The sequence below is a fragment of the Aegilops tauschii genome, chromosome 3 (assembly GCF_002575655.3).
Source record: "Aegilops tauschii subsp. strangulata cultivar AL8/78 chromosome 3, Aet v6.0, whole genome shotgun sequence".
Classification (NCBI taxonomy): domain Eukaryota; kingdom Viridiplantae; phylum Streptophyta; class Magnoliopsida; order Poales; family Poaceae; genus Aegilops; species Aegilops tauschii.
The window spans coordinates 150,683,354-150,690,468 of record NC_053037.3 but is presented as its reverse complement, the minus strand read 5'-3'; the positions used below and the strand labels follow the sequence as shown (position 1 = coordinate 150,690,468).

The 7,115-nt window shown below is 43.8% G+C and overlaps 1 long non-coding RNA gene across 1 annotated transcript; it reads right to left on the bottom strand.

Annotated features, from left to right (window-relative positions):
* Positions 1–515: 515 nt before the first annotated feature.
* On the bottom strand, positions 516–2,666 carry LOC109740032 (uncharacterized). The gene is made up of 2 exons (XR_002227182.4): positions 2,075–2,666; positions 516–863 (listed from the first exon to the last, which is right to left on the bottom strand). It is a non-coding gene; the product is annotated as an uncharacterized lncRNA (long non-coding RNA).
* Positions 2,667–7,115: the final 4,449 nt, after the last annotated feature.

Here is a 7,115-nt window from a genome sequence, read left to right as displayed (position 1 = left end):
ATGATGGAAGAGCTTGAACAATCCATAGACAGGAGAATTAAGAGCTTGAACAATCCATAGACAGGAGAATTAAGTTTTTTTCAACGATGTTTTTGACTTCTCGCGTTTTGCGTCTTGAACTTTTCCCATTTGAATTTTCCGATTCTTAATTTTTTATTTATGGTACTGATGGTACTAGAGAGTTTGTACTTTTCAAAAAAATAATCACTCGATGTTCTTTTAGTTTTAGTTTTCAATTTTCTTTATCATCCTTATCCTTACTGTCAATGTCATCACCATCGTATCTTTATGGTTTATATAGTTGAACGGACTTACAATTTTACCATTCCTTCTTTTAAAAACTTATGTTTTCTTCTCCAAAACTTCCTACCTGACGAGAATCAGAACTTATTTATTTTTTACATTTGTAAGTGTATTTAATGACATTTTCACATTTTTACTTTGTTTTACCTCATCAAACAGGCGCACAACACATTTGAAGAAACAAAATACGAATCTTAGAAGCACAAGGGGGATAACCATTGCACAGGACTTCATGTGTGCCTCCATCATAGAAAAATAGACCGAATTTTGCCAAGTTCTAAGGATGAACAAATGAATCATACAGAATATTGTCAAAACCCCGCATTTTTTCTCACTGAAACAAACTTTTGTACTTGCATACAACCCTCTTTGAACTTGGACGACACCTACTGCTCAACTTGGACGATGACCATTTCTCAACTCGAACGGAGGTTGTCGTTGCTTTTTAACCATGAATGCTTCTAAAGACACTGAGAATTGCTTCAAAACTGCTTTATACTTTTTAACACGAGTGTTCTCTCGGCTGGGCCAAGAAGCAATGCATACATCATATTTTTATTCTGCAAGAACGAAACACTCCAATAATTAACAACTAATCTATCAGTACATGCAGAACAATTTCAGTTTTGAGAACAAACTTCCATTGACGTGTTAAACTCTGAATCTGTATAGAGGACAGGATGGGTCTCAGGCTACTTAGAAATCCTATGAAAAATTGGCAACATGACCAGCCTCAACATTTTCCACTTGTAAGATAAACATAAAATAGAAGTACTAGCACTGAACTAGTAGGATTACCTAAAACTAGGTATTTCCAGTTTGAGCAGAAGAATCTATGAAACCAGATTGCATGTCCAACCACAAACCAAGACTAACATGTACTGTTTTGCTCAGTCTGGGATGGACTGTCAGAATTTACAAAGCCACTTAATTACCTTGAGTGCACACATGATTTTTGGGGATTTCCTCAAGATTATGCACAATAAAGCATACGGACTGAAAAGAATAGAGAAGCTGAACTGTAAACCAAAATAAATGGCCACTGGGTTCCCCATATAGCAACTAAAACTCAGTACAACTACACCTTTTATTGCTGCACTACTACTTAAACAAGGTAAATCAATAAAAAAATTGAACTAACAAACTTCTACTTAATATCATTTGTGCATGTCCATGGCGGCAGTGTGCAACTGTTGAGCATGTAGCTGATGTGCGGGATGCAAATGCCCCTTAGTGGTGGACGCAAATGCTCGTGTGCTGGACGCAGGTTCAGCATATATATGTCCCTGTATGAACTTACAGATTTCCATTTCTTTCTTTACAAATATAAAAGTCAGTGCTTTTTTGTAGAATGAACACCTACTGTTTTTACCAATTGAACTATTTAAAGCATTGAAAAGTTAACTTTTATTGAGTTGTTTTACATAGCTAACAGTGGACAAAGATAAAAATTATGAGTTCCCTTAAACATAATCAAAACAAGCATTTGAATTGGTTATGTACCTCCACTCAAAGAGAGCTTGGACTTGCTACTATTCTTTCTCTAACTGCCGATAGTAGATTGATGTCAAGCATTACAACAAGTACCCGTCCCCCTTTTGTGCTAAACAATCAGAATCGTCACGCATAGGGAAGCACCAACAGCATTTCAAGCATTTTCAAGCAGAGTAAATACATTAATATTTCAGCAATTCAAGCTACAGCTAACATTAGCAGGAATTCAAGTGAAAGAAGAGACAGAGGTTACGGGAGAGAGGAGAACATGAGAGACCTTAGCTGGAGCATAGTGGAGGTTGGGAAAGGAGGCAAACTCCTGAGCTGCGGTGTCGAACGACTCGATGTTGTGTCATTGAACGGCCCATGGTGGCAGCAGTGAACGGTGCCATGCCATCGTGTAGGGCCAGCACCGAGGCTAGCACGTAGAGGATCCTGCCTGCGGCGGCTCGTCGGACCTGAGTGGCGGTGAAGAGAACACGATGGCCCCACAATGTGGACCTGGGTGGCCGCAAAGAGGGTCGGGGTTGCGGACGAGGCTCGACGGGGATTCTTGGGGCGGCGGTGAACGTACATACGTGGCGGAGGAGAACGGCCTGGGGTGGCGGAGGTGAACGGCCTAGGGGCAGCGGTGAATGGACATCGATGGCGGAGGTGAACGGCCTGCGCGTTGATGAGGCTGTGGAGGGCGACGCCGGAAATGGGGTCGGGGTGCAGAACAAGTCGCCAGCGCGGGCGCTTCTCCGGGATTGGGGGCGCAGGGCTTCGGGTCGCCGGGTTTTGGGGCTGCCGGAGTTGGGGTGCTGGGCTTGGGGGCGCCTGGGTCGAGGTCGTCAGGGCTGGCTGGCGCCCGGGCTGGGGGGGGGGGGGGGGGGTGGCACGGGCGCGTGGGTAGCGGGAGGTGGGAGGTTAGGAAAGGGGCTCGGGGCACGGGGCGGGGGCGACGGTGCACGGCGACGGGGCGGGGGACGGCGGCGCACGGCGGCAGGGCGGGGGTGGCGGCGCGCGGCGGCGGTGCGAGGGGTGGCGGCGGGCAGGTGGTGGTGGCGCACTGTAGGAGGAGATGGGGATCGGGAAGGATGGAACTAGCTATTCTTTTTTCTTTTCGATCGGGCCGGTTCGAGCTGGTGGGCTTGGTCGGGGAGAGGGAAGGGGAGAGATGGTGTCGCGCGTCGCTCCTTATAGGGCCAAGGGTAACAGAATATTAATAACAAAATAGCCCTGTCCTATATATATATATATATATATATATATATTATCCACTCGGAGTAAAATATAGAATAAAAGGAAATAAAAAGATCATATATTGATCTTATGAAGATTAATGACTTCACATATAAAGAGTATGATGAATAAAATTTGTTGAGAGTTGACAAACATAGTTTTGGTCATTGTTGCAATTAATGGGAAGTAATAAAGAAAGAGAGGATTCACGTATAAATATACTATCTTGGGCACCTTTTGTAATTGTGATCGCTCATTAAAATATGACATGCTAAAAAGTTGATGTTGGACAAGGAAGACAACATAATGGGTTATGTTTTCTTATCTTCGAATAGAAGTTATATTGTCATGGATCCTCCAACATGTTGAGCTTGCCTTTCCCTCTCATGCTAACCAAATTTTTTGCACCAAGTAGAGATACTACTTGTGCTTCCAAACATCCCTTAAACCAGTTTTGCCATGAGAGTCCACCATACCTACCTATGGATTAAGTAAGATCCTTCAAGTAAGTTGTCATCGGTGCAAGCAATAAAAATTGCTCTCTAAATATGTATGATCTATTAGTGTGAAGAAACGAAGCTTTATACGAACTTGTGATATGGAAGAAATAAAAGCAACGAACTGCATAATAAAGTTCTTTATCACAAGCGGCAATATTAAGTGATGTTCGTTTGCATTAATATTTTGTACATCCAACCATAAAAGCGCATGACAACCTCTGCTTCCCTCTGCGAAGGGCCTATCTTTTACTTTTATCTTCTACCCTTATACAAGAGTCATGGTGATTATCACCTTTCCTTTTTACACTTTTTCTTTTGGCAAGCACTATATATATATCCACTCAAATGTAGTTTATCATAAAGTATTACTGTTGACATTACCCTTGTGGTAAAAGGTTGGGAGGCGAAACTATAAGCCCCTATATATATTTCTCTGTGTCCGATTGAAACTTTGTACCCATAAGTATCGCGTGAGTGTTAGCAATCGTGAAAGATTAAATGATAGTTGAGTATGTGGACTTGCTGAGAAGCTCTAATATTGACTACTTCCGGTGTAATGATAAAATGCAGTTGCTTCAATGACTGAGATCATAGTTTGTTAGTTTTCAATGAAGTTTCTGATTCATACTTTACCTTGTGAATGAATTGCTACTTTAGCATAAGAAATTATATGGCAATATATGTTGCTGTTCTAAGAGGATGATCATGATGCCCTCATGTCTGTATTTTATTTTGTCGACACCTCTATCTCTAAACATGTGGATATATTTTTTGATTTCGGCTTTCGCTTGAGGACAAGCGAGGAGTAAGCTTTGGGGAGTTGATACGTCCATTTTGCATCATGCTTTTATATTAATATTTATTGCATTATGGGCTGTTATTACACATTATATCACCATACTTATGCCTTTTCTCTCTTATTTTTTAAGGTTTACATGAAGAGGGAGAATGCCGGCAGCTGGAATTCTGGACTGTAAAAGGAGTAAATATTAGAGACCTATTCTGCACAACTCTAAAAGTCCTGAAACTTCACGAAGAATTGTTTTGGAATATATAAAAAATATTGGACGAATAAAGCACCAGAGGGGGGCCACCTGCCATCCACAAGGGTGGAGGGCGCGCCCTACCCCCTGGGCGCGCCCCCTGCCTTGTGGGCCACCTGGCAGGCCCCCGATGCCCATCTTTTGCTATATGGTGTGTTTCGACATGGAAAAAATCAGAAGGAAGCTTTCAGGATGAAGCACTGCCATCTCGAGGCGGAACCTGGGCAGAACCTATCTAGGGCTCCGGCGGAGCGGTTCTGCCGGGGAAACTTACCTCCGGGAGGGGGAAATCAAAGCCATCGTCATCACCAACGATCCTCCCATTGAGAGGGGGTCAATCTCCATCAACATCTTCACCAGCACCATCTCCTCTCAAACCCTAGTTCATCTATTGTATCCGATCTCTGTCTCAAAACCTCAGATTGGTACCTGTCGGTTGCTAGTAGTGTTGATTACTCCTTGTAGTTGATGCTAGTTGGCTTAGTCGGTGGAAGATCATATGTTCAGATCCTTAATGATAATTAATACTCCTCTGATTATGAACATGAATATGCTTTGTGAGTAGTTACGTTTGTTCCTGAGGACATGGGAGAAGTCTTGTTATAAGTAATCATGTAAATTTGGTATTCGTTCGATATTTTGATGAGATGTATGTTGTCTTTCCTCTAGTGGTGTTATGTGAACGTCGACTACATGACACTTCACCACACTACAAAAAAAGACACTTCCGTGATGATACGTGTTTGTCACAGTAGGTCACGTTTTCTGTCATGCATGTACATCCATGACAATTTTATGACAGAATCAAGATAGTCATACCTGTGCTGTCGTAAAAGTGTTCCATGGCATTACCAAAATTATCATCACGGAAGTGTCCACTTCCATGATGATAAATCGCGCTTCATATAAGTGCTTTCATCAAGGGTGACCGACACGTGGCATCCACCGTAATGGAATGACGTTAAGCTATCGGGTCCGGTTTTGGATCCGATAACCCGTTAACAGCCCGGATCAATGGGGATTTTCCACATGTAAAATACTCATTGGCCAGAGGAAACACGTGTTTGCTCACCGTTGGGACAGATGTCATCCACTCATTGGACAAGAGGCGCCTATGATACGTCGACACGTGGCACGGACCAACAGAGGCCCATTCCGGTGAAAAGGCCGGCCCAGCTAAAAGCCCACCATGTTTTTTCAGGCACTAGTGGGCTGGCCCATTAACAGCCTACCATGTTTTAGGCCAAATTGAGGCCCATACCAGATCAGGCCCGTTCACAGCCTGCCGTGTTTTGGGCCAAATTACAGCCCATATCAGATCAGGCTCGTTAACAGGCCACTGTTCTTTTGGGCCCATTCTAAGATAGGTTTGTATTTCAGCCTGTCAAATGCCCGTTTTCCACTTCGGCCCGATAATAATTTTGGCCTGTTAGCAGCCTGTGGTGCATCTGGGACGTTGTCAGCCTGGTTTAACTTTAGGCCATTTAACGACCCATGCAGACACTGGGCTATTTCTTGTCCAAAGTAACTTTAGGCCTCTTAACGGCCCGTAGTCTTCGTGGATAAATTTCAGCCCAACTGGCCTACCGGCCTGTTAATGGCCCGTGTAACAGTTGGGCCTAATTACAGCCTGTGTTGAATATGGCCTGCTTACAGCCCATCTGATAATGGCCCGTGACACTTTTAGTCCTATGGCCCGCGTAGATACCGGCCTGCTTAAAGCCCATAATTTTATTGGGCCAAACGGGCCTGAGATATATTTTGGCCTGTTAACTGCTCGTCCTATTTGGGCCAAACATGGGCCTTAGGCAGTTTCGGCCTGTATTGGCCCGTGAATTTTTCGGCTCAAGGCTAGCCCAATCTAGGTTTTAGCCTGTTAAAAGCCCATTGTATTCTCTGGCCCAGCTGGCCAAAACTTTACTCGGCATGTTAAAGGCGGGAAACAACCATAAGGTTTAGACCTGCTAATGGCCCAAGATTATTATAGGCCCACGTTTTGGCCCATATGAGTAACGGGCCGCCCTGAAGACTGACAACACTGAGATCCACTGAACCTTTCGGCCTAAATTACAGCATACCGACCAAGAATAAACCTAGACTATACAACAAAGAAATTACAGCATATTACATCCCCTCGGCATCAAAGTTCACCGCTAGTGATAATAAAGGGCAACCAGACAGCAGATTACATAAACTGGGCAGGTCGCCACCAGTGGAAGTTAACATGCAGACAAAATAATAGACAGAACCGACAGCACTTCAACACAGTTCAAGAAAGGTTAGCCTGGCCCAGCAGCTGCAGCGCAAGCAGCTTAGCAACCTGATGAGACTGCGCTTCTTTGGCGCTCATATCCACCAACTTAACCTGCATAGCATAAATAAACGTCCTGTACTTACGGTTAATCTTGCATTGAGATTGGAGTTCCAGTCGTATTTGAGGCGAAGCATGTATTTCTGCTTGAATTTCAGACTGAAGAAGTTGAATAGATTCAGGCGGTGACTCCATCGAGCTTGCGTCACTGAGTAAGTTTGACACTACATCAAGATGTGA